The sequence below is a fragment of the Pelobates fuscus genome, chromosome 1 (genome assembly GCF_036172605.1).
Source record: "Pelobates fuscus isolate aPelFus1 chromosome 1, aPelFus1.pri, whole genome shotgun sequence".
NCBI classification, from domain to species: Eukaryota; Metazoa; Chordata; class Amphibia; order Anura; family Pelobatidae; genus Pelobates; species Pelobates fuscus.
In genome coordinates, this window is record NC_086317.1 from 333,572,981 (window position 1) to 333,593,264 (window position 20,284).

The 20,284-nt window shown below is 45.3% G+C and overlaps 1 protein-coding gene across 1 annotated transcript in view; it reads left to right on the forward strand.

Annotated features, from left to right (window-relative positions):
• LOC134600824 (protein-lysine methyltransferase METTL21C-like) overlaps positions 1-20,284 on the forward strand; it is a 46,478-nt gene that overhangs the window by 807 nt on the left and 25,387 nt on the right. The window lies entirely within an intron of this gene.

Here is a 20,284-nt window from a genome sequence, read left to right on the forward strand (position 1 = left end):
CAGCCATATGATCTCGATTCCCCTATAGCTCTATTGGCAATGACATTATGATTATTATTATTATTATTATTATTATAACAACTGGTAATGTCTACCTATTAATGCTATTAATGTATGAATTCTGCTGTCTAGCGATTATCCACCTACCTGTCTGTCTATGCATCGTTTTATTTGCCCTTATCTCTCTACACATTTCTGCCCCATCGTCTCTTTGTCTATTTATGGCATTACTTATTTATCTATAAAGTCTGCCATTATCTATTTATTCTTCAATTTATTTTTCTATCAGTTGTTTTTATCTATCTAACCATCCATCTGTCATATTATTGCTTCTTGTATTGTCAAAATATTTTAGATTTTCAAAAGCCTGCATCCATAAAACCAGGTCATTTTTCATTTTACTACCAATGTCTCTCATTCTTTTATTGTACTTGGAGATTCAGAAGAGTAATTCACACATGCAAAATGTGGATCCATTTTATTATACCCCCTAAGGCTACCCTGGGGTTAAGCTAAACATTAGCTAGCCATTATATTCCACATACTTCTCCTGGCAGATTTGATCACTGTGCTGTCTATCACTCTCATGTTACCCCAAATTAAAGTCTAAATTCAGTCTAAGCAACAAGCTAGCATAGACACCAAGACGTGGTGAATAAGCTCAGGGGTTGGAGTTGGTAACTGCATTCCAAAACGGAGGCCAAAGTTACAATTACAGGAAAAAAAAATCTAAAGTTACAGTTTAGTAGATAAGTTACAATACATTTGTTCTTAAATAATTATTATAACATAGATTGTAAGCTCATTTGAGCATGTCCTTCCTGACACCACTTTCTCCAATTGTAAAGTGCTGTGCAATATATTGGCCCTATATAAATAATACTAATTAATATTTTCCCATTAGGATTAGTAAGCAGGAAAAATGTACTAGTCCAACCAAATGTATAAAAATAAATAAATAAAATTGAAATTATTAATGAAAAATCCATATGTGCATATATACACACACAATTGGGTTGGTAGCCAATATTGCTGGTAACATGTAGCTTATCTGTAAAATATTTATCAATGCAATTAGCATTTTCCATTACATGAGACAATTAATTTCACCTAAAAGCATACCTGCCTGGTGAAAGAACTATCAGAGTCCATGTAGGTGCATTACTGGCTAACTAGTATAAGGGATAAAAGAAATTAAATCCCATCAGTGTTGGGAACCTTCGATAGACAGGATTCAAAAGCTGATAAATAGAAAAACAACCACTTTTAAGGAAACCGTGAATAAGGAAAACTGTGTCACCCCTAAAAAAAGATCTTCTGTCCGAGTATGTTAAAGCAAGCATCACATTCGTCTTCACAGCACACATATCAAGGAATAGTAATGTCGCTAACATAAAATTTTCGGTTCGCGAACGGCGAACGCGAACTTTCGCAAATGTTCGCGAACCGGGCGAACCGCCATAGACTTCAATGGGCAAGCGAATTTTAAAACCCACAAGGACTCTTTCTGGCCACAATAGTAATGGAAAAGTTGTTTCAAGGGGACTAACACCTGGACTGTGGCATGCCGGAGGGGGATCCATGGCAAAACTCCCATGGCAAATTACACAGTTGATGCAGAGTCTGGTTTTAATCCATAAAGGGCATAAATCACCTAACATTCCTAAATCACAATGGATATGGATTGACACCTGACATATGACATATTGACACCTTGACATATGGATTGACACCTGTCCTCAGAGACCCTGATACACACTGACACAGAGCAGAATAGGGACTGTTCCCCCTACATAGGGTCACTTGGCAGATATGGATTGACACCTGTCCTCAGGGACCCTGACACACACTGACACAGAGCAGAATAGGGACTGTTCCTCCTACATAGGGTCACTTGGCAGATATGGATTGACACCTGTCCTCAGAGACCCTGATACACACTGACACAGAGCAGAATAGGGGTTATTCACTAAATGCCAAACATTGTTATACAGGGGAACATTCAGTAAATAAGGATAAGGGGGGGGGGACCTACTGTCCCCCCCCCTGGCCCCCACCCCTGCGCGGTGGGTGGGGGCCATAAATCACAATGGGGGGACCTACTGTCCTCCCGCCCCCACCCGTGACCGTTGGGTGGGGGCCATAAAAATAATGAGGGGGGGGGACCTACTGTATGATGTTGTATCGATCAGGTATTGTAAGGGTTATGCCCGCTTCACAGTGACAGACCAAACTCCCCGTTTAACGCACCGCAAACAACCGCAAACAGTCCACTTGCACAACCGCTAACTCCCCATTTGCACAAGGTTGGATACCAAGCTAGCCATGTCCCGTTCCTTGTCCTCACTGATGTCATTGAAGGTCTCTTCCTCCACCCAACCACGTACAACACCAAGGGTCCCCGAAAGGTGACAACAAGCCCCCTGGGACGCCTGCTGTGTTTGGTCTTTCACCTCCTCAAAGCCACCTTCCTCCTCTGACTCCTCTTCTTCAGACTCCTCCTCTCTCTGCGTTGCCTCTCTCTGCGTTATTATAAGGTGTGTTAAGTAGTACTATTCTTATCAGTTTAATCCCTGTTACGAGTAGAGGACTATTTCCTTGTTTCGCCAAACCCCTTCAAAGATGGAAAAAGCGGTATGAGTGGAAGAAATGAGGAAATGTGGTCAGGTGGTGGTGCCAGCCCCACCGAGGGCTTGTACCCAGGTATGCTTATAAACTGAAAAAAGAAAAAATCTCCCAAGAAGGAGATCTAAAACTGGCATAGGAAAAGGTTAGACAACTATAATAAAGTGATACCTACAAATCCTAGTGAGCATAGGTGTATAATAGAGGGAGAAAGGTAAAGCAGAGAAATGCTTCCTAATACCGTGGTTAGTACCCTTTGTTAAAGTAAATTGAGTAATGGACAAAAGTCTTTATTGTATCATTTATAAATAACAAAGGGATACTATACTCATTCCCCTATAGTGGCTAATTGTGTAATAATGGTAATAATATTAGCTATTATATAATATTGCTAGGGGCAAGGAAATTCCCTCTAAATAGATGGGTATAGGCAGAGAGTATGGAGACCGGAGTGATGCTGTCATAAAAAGTGTCAATAAGGTGATATAAAGTATAATGTATCACAGACACACAGCCATCCTTTCTCTTAGCTAGTTTCCAGAAATGCTGGATAGGTAGAAGGGCTATAAAGACTCAGAGAGGTCTAAGAAGAATCCTCTAAACTAGCCCTAATCTCCTTAAACACCATCAAGGGTGTTCTAAGCTAAAGCTCAATCTAAACACTGTGCAAGACAAAGAGTGGGTCTAAGTGCCCATAGTGCAGTAAAGTGTCCCTAGTGAAGTGAAAAAGAGAATAACGAGCTGGCGCCCAAGAGAATAACGAGCTGGCGCCCTATCAGGGGACGTGTATATGGCATCGATTTTAGGAACCGGGAGATGGAAAAAGATGCTTGGTCGGTCCTCCTACTTCAAATTTGGGGCACTGCACGTGCAATCTAATATGCCACCAGATAGGAGTGGTGTGTTAAGTAGTACTATTCCTATCAGTTTAATCCCTGTTATGTGCCTTTTTTTTGGTTTGGTTTTTGAAGCCACAGTGCAGCACGAGAGGGCCGAAAAATTAGGCATGTACACATGCCTGAAAAATTAGGTATTGTTGCAGCCGCTGCTGTAGCAGCGGCCAGAAAAATTGATGTTTGTTTCCCAGGCAGAAAGTGCCCTAAAACATTATGGCTTGAACCCTAGTTGCTGGCGGATAAGTCACGCAAGTTAACCGGCCTTCAAAGCTAAAATACAGCAGCGTGTGGACCATTTTTAGCCCAAGGCAGCTCATCTCATCAGGCCTTTTTTAGTCGAATGAATCGCCCACTGTCAGTCCCTTCGGGATCCATCCCTCATTCATCTTAATAAAGGTGAGGTAATCTAGACTTTTTTGACCAAGACGACTTGTCTTCTCAGTGACAATACCTCCGGCTGCACTGAAGGTCCTTTCTGACAGGACACTTGAAGCGGGGCAGGCCAGAAGTTCTATCGCAAATTGGGATAGCTCAGGCCACAGGTCAAGCCTGCACACCCACTAGTGAAGGGATTCATCGCTCCTCAGAGTGTCGATATCTGCAGTTAAGGCGAGGTAGTCTGCTACCTGTCGGTCGAGTCGTTCTCTGAGGGTGGATCCCGAAGGGCTGTGGCGATGCGTAGGACTTAAAAAGCTTGGCATGTCCTCCATCAACAACACGTCTGTAAAGCGTCCTGTCCTTGCCGGCGTGGTCGTGGGAGGAGGAGGACTACTTTCACCTCTTCCCCTGTTAGATTCCCGTTGTGCTGTGAAATCACCCTTATACGCTGTGTAAAGCATACTTTTTAATTTATTTTGCAAATGCTGCATCCTTTCTGACTTGTAATTTGGTAACATTTCAGCCACTTTCTGCTTATACCGGGGGTCTAGTAGCATGGACACCCAGTACAGGTCGTTCTCCTTCAGCCTTTTTATACGAGGGTCCCTCAACAGGCACGACAGCATGAAAGACCCCATTTGCACAAGGTTGGATGCCGAGCTGCTCATTTCCCGTTCCTCCTCCTCAGTGATCTCAATGAAGGTATGTTCTTCCTCCAAGCCACGTACAACACCACGGGTACCAGATAGGTGACAACGAGCACCCAGGGATGCCTGTTGTGGTTGGTCTTCCTCCTCCTCCTCAAAGCCACATGACTCCTCTTCCTCACAATCCTCTTCCAGCGTTGCCGCCGTCCGGCAAGCGATGCTGATAAGGCTGTTTCTGGTGGTGATGGTGACCACAACTCTTCCTCTTCCTCTTCACGCTTATCTACGGCCTGATCCAGCACTCTTTGCAGGGCACGCTCCAGGAAGAAAACAAATGGTATGATGTCGCTGATGGTGCCTTCGGTGCGACTGACTAGGTTTGTCACCTCCTCAAAAGGACGCATGAGCCTACAGGCATTGCGCATGAGCGTCCAGTAACGTGGCAAAAAAATTCCCAGCTCCCCAGAGGCTGTCCTAGCACTCCGGTCATACAAATATTCATTAACGGCTTTTTCTTGTTGGAGCAGGCGGTCGAACATTGAATTCCAACGTGTCGGGCTGTCGCAAATCAAGCGCCTCACTGGCATGTTGTTTCGCCGCTGGATATTTGCAAAGTGCGCGATGGCCGTGTAGGAACGCTTGAAATGGCCACACACCTTCCTGGCCTGCTTCAGGACATCCTGTAAGCCTGTGTACTTATGCACAAAGCGTTGTATGATCAGATTACACACATGTGCCATGCACGGCACATGTGTCAACTTGCCCAACTTCAATGCCGCCAACAAATTTGTTCCGTTGTCACAAACCACTTTGCCGATATCCAGTTGCTGCGGAGTCAGCCACTTTTCCACCTGTGCGTTCAGGGCGGACAGGAGTGCTTGTCCGGTGTGATTCTCTGCTTTCAAACAAGTCAAACCCAAGATGGCGTGACACTGCCATATCCGGGATGTGGAATAGTACCTGGGAGCTGGGGGGTGCCGTTGATGTGGAGCAAGACGCAGCAGCAGAAGAGGACTCAGCTGAGGAGGTTATGGAAGAGGATGGAGTAGGAGGAGTAGAGGAGGTGGCAGCAGGCCTGCCTGCAAGTCGTGGCGGTGTCACCAACTCCTCTGCAGAGCCACGCATCCATGCTTGGCAGCCGTCAGCAGGTTTACCCAATGCGTAGTGTAGGCGATATACCTGCCCTGACCATGCTTTGCAGACCAGCTATCAGTGGTCAGATGGACCCTTGCACCAACACTGTGTGCCAGACATGCCATTACTTCCTTTTGCACAATCGAGTACAGGTTGGGGATTGCCTTTTGTGAAAAGAAATACCTTCCACTGTGGTGTCCCAATAGTTAAAACATTTTTGAACACCTCAGACTCCACCAGCTTGTATGGTAAAAGGTGGCGGGCTAATAGTTCAGACAAGCCAGCTGTCAGACGCTGGGCAAGGTGGTGACTTTGTGACATTGGCTTCTTACGCTCAAACATGTCCTTGACAGACACCTGACTGTGGGCAGATGAGCTGGAACTGCTCAAGGCGAGAGACGGAGTGGCGGATGGTTGAGAGGGGGCAAGGAGGACAGCAGTGGTTGATGTGGCTGAAGATCCTGGACCAGGAGGAGGATGGCGGCTTTGAGTTTGTGTGCTGCTTGTACTCATATGTTGATCCCATAGGCGTTTGTGATGTGCGAAACGCTAGGAGCATCCTTTAACGGAGGTACCCAGTCGGGGTGCCAGGCGATCCGTTACAGATGCTGTACAGGAGGTGGGAGGGTCTGTAAGGGAGGATCTGCTGCTGATTGGCTGGAATGTGTCTGCTGACTGTGAGGCACAGGGTCAAAGCCAGCGAACCGTTCGGTATATCACTATCAAGGAATGGGACAATGGATGGGTGTTCTTCCATCAACATAAGTATTTGTTACAAACCAAAGTATTTAGTAAAATAAACCATTCTTTAAAAAAACACCAACATTGCAGGTTTTAAAAATAGCCTAAAGTAGACAGACGTACGTGATGCCTAAATCCTGAATAGTTTGTGATCTGTTTGTTTTCAGAGTCTTAATTATTAGTATTGCCATTTATACAGCACCAACAGATTCCGTAGCGCTTTACAATATTATAAGAGGGGGATTTAACTATAATTAGGATAATTACAACAAACTTACAGGAACGATAGGTTGAAGAGGACCCTGCTCAAACGAGCTTACAGTCTATAGGAGGTGGGGTGTAAAACACAATAGGACAGGAAAAAGCAATCAAATAAGACAGGAAATAATCAAATAAGGTGGGATGAAGCAGAGCTGGAGGAGAGAGTAGAGTGCTGCCTTTTAGGAGAGAGCAAGAGACAGGTATGTGAGGTAGAAGTTACTCTGGGAGGCCATAAGCTTTCCTAAACAGATGGGTTTTAAGGCACTTCTTAAATCATTAAAGACTAGGGGAGAGTCTGATGGCGGTAGGCAGGCTATTCCATAGGAAGGGAGCCGCCCGCAAAAATTCCTGCGAGCGTGAATTGGCCATACGAGTGTGAGCAGCGGACAGGAGAAGGTTACAGGCAGAGCAGAGAGACCAAGAAGGGGCATACCTATGGATCTGTGAGGAGACAAAAGAGGCGCTAGAATTTGTCAATGCTTGATAGGTATGGGTTAGCACTTTGAATTGAATTTTATAGGATACAGGTAGTGATGTACCGAACTGTTCGCCAGCTAATAGTTCCTGGCGAACATAGCGTGTTCGCGTTCGCCGCGGCGGGCGAACACATGCGCGGTTCGATCCGCCCCCTATTCGTCATCATTGAGTAAACTTTGACCCTGTGCCTCATGGTCAGCAGACACATTCCAGCAGATTAGCAGCAGACCCTCCCTTCCAGACCCTCCCACCTCCTGTACAGCATCCATTTTAGATTCATTCTGAAGCTGCATTCTTAGATAGAGGAGGGAAAGTGTAGCTGCTGCTCATTTGATAGGGAAATTGATAGCTAGGCTAGGGTATTCAGTGTCCACTACAGTCCTGAAGGACTCATCTGATCTCTGCTGTAAGGACAGCACCCCAAAAAGCCCTTTTTAGGGCTAGAACATTTTTGTTTTGTTTTTCTGTGTAATGTAATTGCAGTTGCCTGCCTGCCAGCTTCTGTGTCAGTCTCACAGTGGATACTGTGCCCACTTGCCCAGTGCCACCACTCATATCTGGTGTCACAATAGCTTAAGCTTGCATTTAAAAAACCCAAAAAATGTTTTCACTGTAATAGATTGAATAGCAGTTAGTTGTCTGCAAGCGTCTGGGTGTCAGACCTTCAACGTGTACTCTGCCAACCTCTGCAAGTGCACTTTGCCACTCATATCTGGTGTCACTATAGCGTGCCTTTAAAAAGAAAAAACGTTTTTCACTGTAAGCTAATAGCAGTCAGTGTCCTTAAAGCGGGTGTCAGGCCTTAAGCGTGTACTCTGCCAACCTCTGCAAGTGCACTTTGCCACTCATATCTGGTGTCACTATAGCGTGCCTTTAAAAAGAAAAAAAGTTTTTCACTGTAAGCTAATAGCAGTCAGTGTCCTTAAAGCGTGTGTCAGGCCTTCAGCGTGTACTCTGCCAACCTCTGCAAGTGCACTTTGCCACTCATATCTGGTGTCACTATAGTGTGCCTTTAAAAAGAAAAAAAGTTTTTCACTGTAAGCTAATAGCAGTCAGTGTCCTTAAAGCGGGTGTCAGGCCTTCAGCGTGTACTCTGCCAACCTCTGCAAGTGCACTTTGCCACTCATATCTGGTGTCACTATAGCGTGCCTTTAAAAAGAAAAAACGTTTTTCACTGTAAGCTAATAGCAGTCAGTGTCCTTAAAGCGGGTGTCAGGCCTTAAGCGTGTACTCTGCCAACCTCTGCAAGTGCACTTTGCCACTCATATCTGGTGTCACTATAGCGTGCCTTTTAAAAGAAAATACGTTTTTCACTGTAAGCTAATAGCAGTCAGTGTCCTTAAAGCGGGTGTCAGGCCTTCAGCGTGTACTCTGCCAACCTCTGCAAGTGCACTTTGCCACTCATATCTGGTGTTACTATAGCGTGCATTTAAAACCCAAAAACGTTTTCCACGGTTATAGATTGAATAGCAGTTAGTTGTCTTCAAGCGGGTGTCAGGCCTACAGCGTGTACTCTGCCAACCTCTGCCAGTGCACATTGCCACTCATATCTGGTCTCACAGTAGCTTGCACGCATATTACCACTAATCCAAAAAAAAATGACAGGCAGAGGCAGGCCACCCTGCAGGGGCCATCGTGGTCATGGTGCTGTGATTCCCTTTTGCCCTAGAATAATGAACTTGAAAAGTTCTGAGGACATAGTTGACTGGCTAACACAGGACACCCAATCTTCTACAGCTTCCGCTCGGAACCTTGACGCTCCATCCTCCTCCAGCCTAGCTTCGGGCACCTCTCAAGATACCACTCACCCGCCTGCCGCCGCCACCAACACTAGCACCACAGCCGCTTCACTTGGTATGTCAGAGGAGTTATTTACACATCCGTTTGAAGAAATGAGTGATGCGCAACCATTATTGCCAGAGGATGTAGATAACAGGGATATGTCTCAGGCAGGCACCATTACACACATGGACGTACGGTGTGATGATGATAATGTTGTACCCGCTGCTGCTTCCTTTGCTGAGTTGTCAGATACAAGTGAAGCGGTTGACTTGCTTGAAAGCAGAGAGTCACACCGGACAAGCACTCCTGTCCGCCCTGAACGCACAGGTGGAAAAGTGGCTGACTCCGCAGCAACTGGATATCGGCAAAGTGGTTTGTGACAACGGAACAAATTTGTTGGCGGCATTGAAGTTGGGCAAGTTGACACATGTGCTGTGCATGGCACATGTGTGTAATCTAATCGTACAACGCTTTGTGCATAAGTACACAGGCTTACAGGACGTCCTGAAGCAGGCCAGGACGGTGTGTGGCCATTTCAGGCGTTCCTACACAGCCATGGCGCACTTTGCAGATATCCAGCGGCGAAACAACATGCCAGTGAGGCGCTTGATTTGCGACAGCCCGACACGTTGGAATTCAACACTCCTAATGTTCGACCACCTGCTCCAACAAGAAAAAGCCGTTAATGAATATTTGTATGACCGGGGTGCTAGAACAGCCTCTGGGGAGCTGGGAATTTTTTTGGCATGTTACTGGACGCTCATGCGCAATGCCTGTAGGCTCATGAGTCCTTTTGAGGAGGTGACAAACCTAGTCAGTCGCACAGAAGGCACCATCAGCGACATCATACCATTTGTTTTCTTCCTGGAGCGTGCCCTGCGAAGAGTGCAGGATCAGGCCGTAGATGAGCATGAAGAGGAAGAGGAAGAGTTGTGGTCACCATCACCACCAGAAACAGCCTTATCAGCATCGCTTGCTGGACCTGCGGCAACGCTGAAAGAGGATTGTGAGGAAGAGGAGTCAGAGGAGGAATGTGGCTTTGAGGAGGAGGAGGAAGACCAACCACAACAGGCATCCCAGGGTGCTCGTTGTCACCTATCTGGTACCCGTGGTGTTGTACGTGGCTGGGGGGAAGAACATACCTTCAGAGAGATCAATGAGGACGAGGAACAGGACATAAGTAGCTCGGCATCCAACCTTCTGCAAATGGGGTCTTTCATGCTGTCGTGCCTGTTGAGGGACCCTTGTATAAAAAGGCTGAAGGAGAACGACCTGTACTGGGTGTCCACGCTACTAAACCCCCGGTATAAGCAGAAAGTGGCTGAAATGTTACCAAATTACAACAAGTCGGAAAGGATGCAGCATTTGTCAAATAAATAAAAAAGTATTCTTTACACAGCGTATAAGGGTAATGTCACAGCACAATGGGAATCTAACAGGACAAGAGGTGAAAGTCATCCTCCTCCTCCCACGACCACGCCGGCAAGGACAGGACGCTTTAAAAACGTGTTGTTGATGGAGGACATGCAGAGCTTTTTAAGTCCTACGCATCGCCACAGCCCTTCGGGATCCACCCTCAGAGAACGACTCGACTGACAGGTAGCAGACTACCTCGCCTTAACTGCAGATATTGACACTCTGAGGAGCGATGAACCCCTTGACAACTGGATGTGCAGGCTTGACCTGTGGCCTGAGCTATCCCAATTTGCGATAGAACTTCTGGCCTGCCCCGCTTCAAGTGTCCTGTCAGAAAGGACCTTCAGTGCAGCAGGAGGTATTGTCTCTGAGAAGAGAAGTTGCCTAGGTCAAAAAAGTCTAGGTTACCTCACCTTTATTAAGATGAATGAGGGATGGATCCCGAAGGGACTGACACTGGGCGATACATTCGACTAAAAAAGGCCTGATGAGATGAGCTGCCTTGGGCTAAAAATGGTCCACACGCTGCTGTATTTTAGCTCTGAATGCCGGTTGACTTGCGTGACTTATCCGCCACCAACTAGGGTTCAAGCCGCAATGTTTTAGGGCACTTTCTGCCTGGGAAACAAACATCAATTTTTCTGGCCGCTGCTACAGCAGCGGCTGCAACAATACCTAATTTTTCAGGCATGTGTACATGCCTAATTTTTCGGGCCTCTGGTGCTGCACTGTGGCTTCAAAAACCAAACAAAAAAAAAGGCACATAACAGGGATTAAACTGATAGGAATAGTACTACTTAACACACCACTCCTATCTGGTGGCATATTAGATTGCACGCGCAGTGCCCCAAATTTGAAGTAGGAGGACCGACCAAGCATCTTTTTCCATCTCCTGGTTCCTAAAATCGATGCCATATACACGTCCCCTGATAGGGCGCCAGCTCGTTATTCTCTTGGACGCCAGCTCGTTATTCTCTTTTTCACCTCACTAGGGACACTTTACTGCACTATAGGCACTTAGACCCACTCTTTGTCTTGCACAGTGTTATTCCTAGCCAGCATCTGTGATGGGAAATCAGGCAGTCATCTAAACGTTTAGATTGAGCTTTAGCTTAGAACACCCTTGAAGGTGTTTATGGAGATTAGGGCTAGTTTAGAGGATTCTTCTTAGACCTCTCTGAGTCTTTATAGCCCTTCTACCTATCCAGCATTTTTGGAAACTAGCTAAGAGAAAGGGTGGCTGTGTGTCTGTGATACATTTAACTTTATATCACCTTATTGACACTTTTTATGACAGCATCACTCCGGTCTCCATACTCTCTGCCTATACCCATCTATTTAGAGGGAATTTCCTTGCCCCTAGCAAAATTATATAATAGGTAATAGTATTACCATTATTACACAATTAGCCACTATAGGGGAATGAGTATAGTATCCCTTTGTTATTTATAAATGATACAATAAAGACTTTTGTCCATTATTTAATTTACTTTAACAAAGGGTACTAACCACGGTATTAGGAAGCATTACTCTGGTTTTCCTTTCTTCCTCTATTATACACCTATGCTCACTAGGATTTGTAGGTACCACTTTATTATAGTTGTCTAACCTTTTCCTATGCCAGTTTTAGATCTCCTTCTTGGGAGATTTTTTCTTTTTTCAGTTTATTAGCATACTTTCGGGGACCCTTGGTGTTGTACGTGGCTGGGTGGAGTTAGAGACCTTCAATGACATCAGTGAGGACAAGGAACGGACATGGCTAGCTTGGTATCCAACCTTGTGCAAATGGGGAGTTTGCGGTTGTGCAAGTGGACTGTTTGCGGTTGTTTGCGGTGCGTTAAACGGGGAGTTTGGTCTGTCACTGTGAAGCGGGCGTAACCCTTACACTACCTGATCGATACAACATCATACAGTAGTTCCCCCTCCTCATTATTTTTATGGCCCCCACCCACCGCTCACAGGTGGGGGTGGGCGGGAGGACAGTAGCCCCCCCCCTTATCCTTATTTACTGAATATTCCCCTGTATAACAATGTTTGGCATTTAGTGAATATTCCCTATTCTGCTCTGTGTCAGTGTGTATCAGGGTCTCTGAGGACAGGTGTCAATCCATATCTGCCAAGTGACCCTATGTAGGGGGAACAGTCCCTATTATGCTCTGTGTCAGTGTGTATCATTGTCTCTGAGGACAGGTGTCAATCCATATCTGCCAAGTGACCCTATGTAGGGGGAACAGTCCCTATTCTGCTTTGTGTCAGTGTGTATCAGGGATCCTTAGGATAGGTGTCAATCCATATCTACCAAGTGACCCTATGTAGGGGGAACAGTCCCTATTCTGCTCTGTGTCAGTGTGTATCAGGGTCTCTGAGGACAGGTGTCAATCCATATCTGCCAAGTGACCCTATGTAGGGGGAACAGTCCCTATTCTGCTCTGTCAGTGTGTATCATGGTCTCTGAGGACAGGTGTCAATCCATATCTGCCAAGTGACCCTATGTAGGGGGAACAGTCCCTATTATGCTCTGTGTCAGTGTATATCATGGTCTCTGAGGACAGGTGTCAATCCATATCTGCCAAGTGACCCTATGTAGGGGGAACAGTCCCTATTCTGCTCTGTCAGTGTGTATCATGGTCTCTGAGGACAGGTGTCAATCCATATCTGCCAAGTGACCCTATGTAGGGGGAACAGTCCCTATTCTGCTCTGTGTCAGTGTGTATCAGGGTCTCTGAGGACAGGTGTCAATCCATATCTGCCAAGTGACCCTATGTAGGGGGAACAGTCCCTATTCTGCTCTGTCAGTGTGTTTCAGGGACTCTGAGGACAGGTGTCAATCCATATGTCAAGGTGTCAATATGTCATGTCAGGTGTCAATCCATATCCATTGTGATTTAGGAATGTTTGCTGATTTCTGCCCTTTATGGATTAAAACCAGACTCTGCATCAACTGTGTAATTTTCCATGGGAGTTTTGCCATGGATCTCTCTCCGGCATGCCACAGTCCAGGTGTTCAGTCCCCTTGAAACAACTTTTCCATCACTATTGTGGCCAGAAAGAGTCCCTGTGGGTTTTAAAATTTGCCTAGCCATTGAAGTGAATGGCGGTTCGCCGGTTTGCGAACGTTTGCGGAAGTTCGCGTCCGCCGTTCGCGAACCGAAAATTTTGTGTTCGCGACATCACTAGATACAGGAAGCCAGTGTCAGGACTGACAGAGGGGTGAGGTGTGATTTGACCGACTAGAGAGGAAAATCAGTATGGCGGCAGCATTCATTACAGACTGTAGCGGGCAATATGGTTTTTGGGAAGACCAATTAGGAGAAGTTTACAATAATCCATGCAGGAAATTACTAGAGCACGGACAAGCTCCTTGGTAGTATCTTGTGCAAGAAAGGGGTGGATGCGGGCTATGTTTTTAAGATGGAATCTACAGGACTGGGTAACATACTGGATGTGATGCTCAAAGGTGAGGCCAGAATCAAGTATGACACCAAGACAGCGCGCTTGCAAGGATGGGCTGATGTGGATACCACTAACTTGAAGGGAGAGCGAAAGAGGAGGATTAGTATTAGGAGGAGGAAAGACAAGGAGCTCAGTTTTAGAGAAATTTAGTTTCAGAAACATACAGTTGTAATCAAAATTATTCCACCACCATGGAAAATCAGGTTTATTTGGAAAATCAGGTGTATTGTCAATGTTTACAGACTTTCAGCTGTTTGCAATGAAATAATCAAACAAAAGCAATTGAAATAGCTCAACACAACAAATGCTTCAAGAGGTTTCCCCAAATTTAACTGAAAATGCAACTTATACTCCAGCCTCAACCTTATTCATGGCAAGCATCTTTAGTACTTAGTAGAGCACCTGTTTGCTGTTATGACCTGCTGCAATTGAGATACATAGCCAGACGCCAGCTTCTGGCAGTGTTCCTGAGGAATCTTAGCCCATTGGTCATGAGTCATCGTCTCCAGTTCAGTAATATTCTTGGGTTCGCGTGCTGCAACTGCCTTCTTCAAATCCCAACAGAGATTTTCTATGGGCTTCTTGTGCTTTTCGGTCAGTAGTGGTGTACGTCTTGGAGTTCTGGCATTGGAACCTTCTGTGTTTAGAACGCACGTTACTGTGCTCATTGAAAACTCAGTGCCTGTTGCCACCAAGTCTTGCTGCAGGTCTTTTGCAGTTACTCAAGGGTTTTTCATAACCTGCCTTCTCAAAATAATTGTTTCGCAGCCATTAATAGCTTCCTTTTTCTGCCCCATCTAGGTAGTGTAACCACTGTTCCTTTAACTTTGAAGTTGCAAACCATGCTTCCAGTGGAGTCTCTGGTAACATTCAGTGCCCAAGCTATTTTTTTGTATCTTGTTCCCTGTTTATGATGATCTAATTTCTTAACTTTGTGGACCATTCTTTTGACTTATTCCTAACATGCAGTCAAAAGTGACACCTGTTTTGCATATTTGTGCGGATGTGAGGGTTTAAATCCATGGGTATGAATCATTTTGAGACTGGAGAAGTCATTATAAGTTGCATTTGGGGAAACCAGTTGAAGCATTCGTTGTTGAGCTATTTTGTTTGCTTTTGTTTGATTTGTTCATTGCAAACAGGTGAAATTCTGTAAATGTTGACAATAAACCTGAATTTCAAAGGTGGTTGAATAATTTTAAATACAACTGTATTTCGTATATCTATATTAAACCAGGATGTTTCTTCATGTAATTCGTGTATGCTAATGGCAAATTATAGTGAATTGAAAATTCGATTTAGAAAACACTGACCAAAATAATGCAGTTTGAAAAACTTTTCAAGTTTAGCAATATTCCCAACTTGGATATTTTCCAATCCTGTAATGATTGGCATGTATGGGCCCTGAATCTTAAAAGAGCAGTTAGGCCATCATAATCTCCACATGCCAATGTAGTGGTTATGGTGCCATTAGACTGATGGTGCCATTCCCTTGGCTCATGGCCTAACTGTTTGGGACCTAATGGGGGTCTCTAATTAGCAGTGTCAGTTTCACCCATATTGGCGAAGACAGGGCTTGACAAATTTGCTTGGCATGTAAGAGCCAGCAAAAAGAATTAAGAGCCTGTTTTTTGTTTTTTTTTATAAATTCTTTATTTTTCTTGTGCATTTTGATTGTTTAACAGAGAGACCTGTAGCGCCACGACAGCGTTTACAGGTGTGTCATTGGCATACATAGTCATGGCATAAAGTAACCACACAATTTTTTTTTTAAAGAGATAAAACAGGCTAGTAACACATTAAGGTTCATAAACATACTTAGCACAGGCTAGCTTTGCTTGTCTATTGTGTTGGGTCACGGTGGGGTCATCCAGCTTAGTACAATAAACATGCTGTGATTCCAACATGTATAGCAGTGATTAGAGACGTTTAAACATTGCCTAACTGGCTGAAAATATTATCGTGGTTTTCCGCGAGCATGGCATTAAACCAGCGGCATATAGTTGTTTACTGAGCAAGCAGTATATTCAATTATGAAATAACATGAAATAACAGGAGATTAGTTCCACAGGTTAGACTAGAGCTTTGCTACCCAGGCTCACAATACTAACACAACTAAAGTGGGCGGTTATTCTAGCATGATGTTACATTAGTTAGGTGTAAGCTGGGTGTGCAGTTAGTAAGATCCTGTGGAAAACAGACATGCGTACAGACGTTTTTATCCAGTAAGTAGCTCAGCTAGGGCAATTATTCAAATAAGATAAAGTAGAGTAAAATAAAATAAAATGCCACCAGGCAGATCGCGGCACATTGGGTCGTTATCTGCGATAATCAGGGTGGAAAAGACCGCTATGTGTTGCCGGTTTGGCTGTATCATTACTTACCGTGTGGCGGTGCATGCCGCCAGAGTGTCCCTTGGTGAGGCTGTCTGTGGTGAGTGCCTTTCATGTCTTCCGTCGTGTGGAGTTAGGGCAGCCATTGTTGCTTGTGTCGTGCATGTTGTTGATAGGCATCCTTTTCACAGGCATGGTCGTGTTACCCGGTCATGGGGTGAGTACGGGTGTTGTGCTGTACAGTCCACAATGTCCAGGTGTGAGTAGCGGTGTAAATGAGCTGTTACAAGGGGATATCCTTTCCGGGCCTTCCCCCTGTGATGGTCCACGGTCTCGGTGGTAGGAGGCCGAGGTAAGGCGTTCTAGCTTGGGGCATATGCTGAGTTTGCAGTGCGAATAGGCGGTAGAGTTGTAGGCTGCCGTCTTCTCCTCTCCACCACATTTGCATTCTGGGGGTGTTCATAGATTCAGCTGTGTGGTGTGTGGGGTCTGCATTGGCACGGCCTGCACAGCCCACCTCTAGCGGCCTGTGGGGAAGTCGCATCTCGTTCGGCCATTTTGTTGACGCCGCGTGGTAGTCATTGGCGGACGGCGCCGAGTGACCCAGGTGCGCCTTAAGGGAGTTTGCTGGCCTGGTGGGGACCGGGATAACCCCCACCGGTCCAGAGGGGGGTGAACGGGTCCGGGAGGGCCCCAGCTGCGTTGTGATTCATTTTAGCCGGGGTGGAAAGCGAGGCAGCGGCCGTCTGCTCCACTCCCCTCCCGGGTAGGCCTCAGTCCCCAAGCCCCAGAGCATCTCACCGGGACCCAGATCCACCCGATATCAGGTGTTCTAGCTGCACCGGGACACTCCAGGATCTTGTGCCACGAGTTTCCAGGGTGTTTCAGGCTGTTAAGTGGGTATTTGCCCAATATTAGCTGGATTCCTCAGGAGCCGTAGTGACTTGCAGCCTGCTAACATGGCCGCCCGGCCCCGCCCCCCAAGAGCCAGGTTTTTAAATGTCAAAAATACAATTCATAAAGGGACACTATAGTTACCAGAACCACTACAGCTTAAAGTGGTTGTTCTGGTGTCTATAGCCTGTCCCTGCACAGTTTATAATGTAAACCCTGCTTTTTCAGAGAAAAGGCAGTATTTACATTGTATCTTAGTAACATCTCTAGAGCACAGCACCTACTTTCAGCATCTACACGCTCTGTATGAAGGTGCGGAACGTTTTCCATAGAGATGCATTGATTCAATGTATCTCTCTAAAAAGATGATGATTGGTGCAGCGTGGCGTTTTGCCACACATGCGTAATAGCCTCCCAATGCTTTTCTATGGGAAAGCATTGAATTGAAAGACCATCAAGATTGATGATCACAGTCATGGAGGCAGGGCCAGCTGCAGAAACACCAGAACAGGATGGGAAAAAAAGATGAGTAACAACCCATTTCCTATGTGATTGGAGGGGAACCGGTCACCTAAACAGACACACTCACTGACACACACTTACTGTGAGACACTCACTTACTCACTGACACTGCAGCAATCACATACATTAATGTGACCATCCAGCCTCCCTACCTTTGGGAGAGCTGGAGTGGTTTGTCATTCCCTGGGCTCCAATGGGGTATCAGTCATCTCCCCACAGCGCTATTTAGTGATGCCAGGGCCGGAATTACTTCATATTCCGGTTCCCGGTATTACTGGAGGATGCAAGAGGGATCAAAGCTGGGAGGTTAGAGATCCCTTGCGCATCTGCATCAACCCTCTAGAAGCCTTCTGCCTATCCGCACACCCATGCTCTCCCTCATCAATTAATAGACAGCTAACTACCTCGGGGGCTGAACGGGCTGGCAAATCCTAGGCACCAGGACAAAAATCCTATTTGACATGGTGCCTGGGATTTGTAGCCTTGGCTAAGAGCATCAGGTGACACTCTTGACCCAAGGCTAATGACTGAAAATATAGATTACATTTATTTTGCTTATGCGTATGCTGTGTAAAACACCTTGCCAACTGGTAAGCATTGAACAAATCTATTTTACTTTGGAGTTTTGTGGCTCCCAGTGGCACAGGAAATCTTGTAGAATTCAGGATTGTATTACATTTTATTGAATCCTGCAAACCAGTGAGGAAACGGAAGTTTAAAAGACAGTGATCAAAACTACATCTCAAAATTAGCCATGTACTACTTTGAGATAGGAAAGACTGAGGTTTTGGGATAGATTTAGCAGTTCCCATAGGCGTCCGCATGTGGAGGCAAGAGGGGGCACTTGCCCATACCCCCAGACTTTTCAACATGTCCCCACAGCCAATTTTCCTTCGGACTGTGACAGCTCAGTCCGAGGGAATGAAGGTGGGATGGGCTAGAGGGAGGTGCTGGGGGTTCCCATAGTGAGATTGTCTGTCAGTGAGCCTATTTGTATCAGTGAGCGTATGTCAATAAGTTTGTGTATCAATTAAATTGTCTATCTACTTGTGTGCTTGTTTCAGTGAGATTTTCTGTGTCTGCATGTGAGTATGCTTACTGTATAATTAATTTTTTTACACTGACAGAACAAATATTTTGAATTAGAAAAATAAATATACCAATAATATATATATATATATATATACACACACCAAGAACCAGGGCAATCTGACGACAAGTGGGCTACTGGAACAAATCATTCCTGGACACGGAGCGAGAATCTAGACCTGCTTAAATGCTACTATAACAGCAGACCCAATGAGAGAGAGGCTACATGAAACGTATGTGGGAGCTATAGATGAATAAGAGCCCATATTTCTACCCTAACACTAAAACAGCTGGTTACACAACGTTTGAACATCTTCAAGAAAATCCTAGTGTCACAACTGTAATTAAACAAACTACAGAAGAAATCAACCATGCACCATGAGGAGGAAGAAATTCCCATACCTACATTCCTGCAGAAAATTGCCAACCTGAACCCATACCCCAAGATGGCATAACAACAGATATAAGGGAAATGATCCTAGAAAAAACGAGCAGTCATTGACCAGCAGACTACCGAAGACTACCGAATATCACTGGAAAGCTACCACTAGACAGCATGCTGTTAATGAAGCATTGTCCACAATCCCAACCTGCACCACCACAGAGCCCAACAGGCTCATATATTTCACAGCATTAGTGGTCCTCCAGTATGAGTGTCAGTGAGCACGTGTGTGTGTGTGTTAGTGAGTTTGTCTTTTGTGAGTTTGTGTGTATGTCAGTGAGTTTGTCTATAGTGAGCATGTGTGTGTCAGAGAGGTTGTCTGTAGGGAGCATGTGTGTCAGTGAGCATGTTCATGTGTGTCAATTAGCTTGTGTGTGTGTCAGCGAGCTTGTCTGTAGTGATCTTGTGTGTTGGTGAGTTTGTCTGTAATGAGCATGTGTGACAGTGAGATTTTCTGTAATGAGCATGACACTGACAGTGAGATTTTCTGCAGTGAGCATGTGTGACAGTGAGATTTTCTGCAGTGAGCATGTGTGTGTGTCAGCTAGTTTTTCTGCAGTAAGCATGTGTGTGTCAGTAAGCGTGTCTGTAGTAAGCATGTGTATATGTGTCAGTGAGCTTGTGTGTGTCGATGAGCTTTTCTGTAGTAAGCATGTGTGTGTCAGTGAGTTTGTCTGTAGTGAGCATGTGTGTCAATGAGCTTTTCTGTAGTGAGAATGTGTGTCAGCAAGCTTTTCTGTAGTGAGAATGTGTGTCAGTGAGTTTGTAGTGACCATGTGTGTATCAGTGAGCTTTTCTGTAATGTGTATGTGTGTGTCAGTGAGCTTGAGGGTGTGTGTGTCAGTGAGCTTGTCTGTAGGGAGCATGTGTGTGACAGTAAGCTTGTCTGTAATGAGTGTGTGTGTGTGTGTGTGTGTGTGTGTGTGTGACAGGAAGCTTGTCTTTAGTAAGTTTGTACTAAGTTTGTATGTGTGTACCAGTAAGTTTGCCGTGTGTGTCAGCGAGATTGTCTGTCAGTGAGCCTATTTGTGTGCATCAGTGAGCTTGTGTTTTTATGTCAATAAGTTTGTGTATCAATGAGATTGTCTGTCTACTTGTGTCAGTGAGATTTTATGTGTCTGCATGTGAGTATGCTTACTGTATAATTAAATTTTTTACCTGACAGAACCAATATTTTGAATTAGAGAAAGAAAT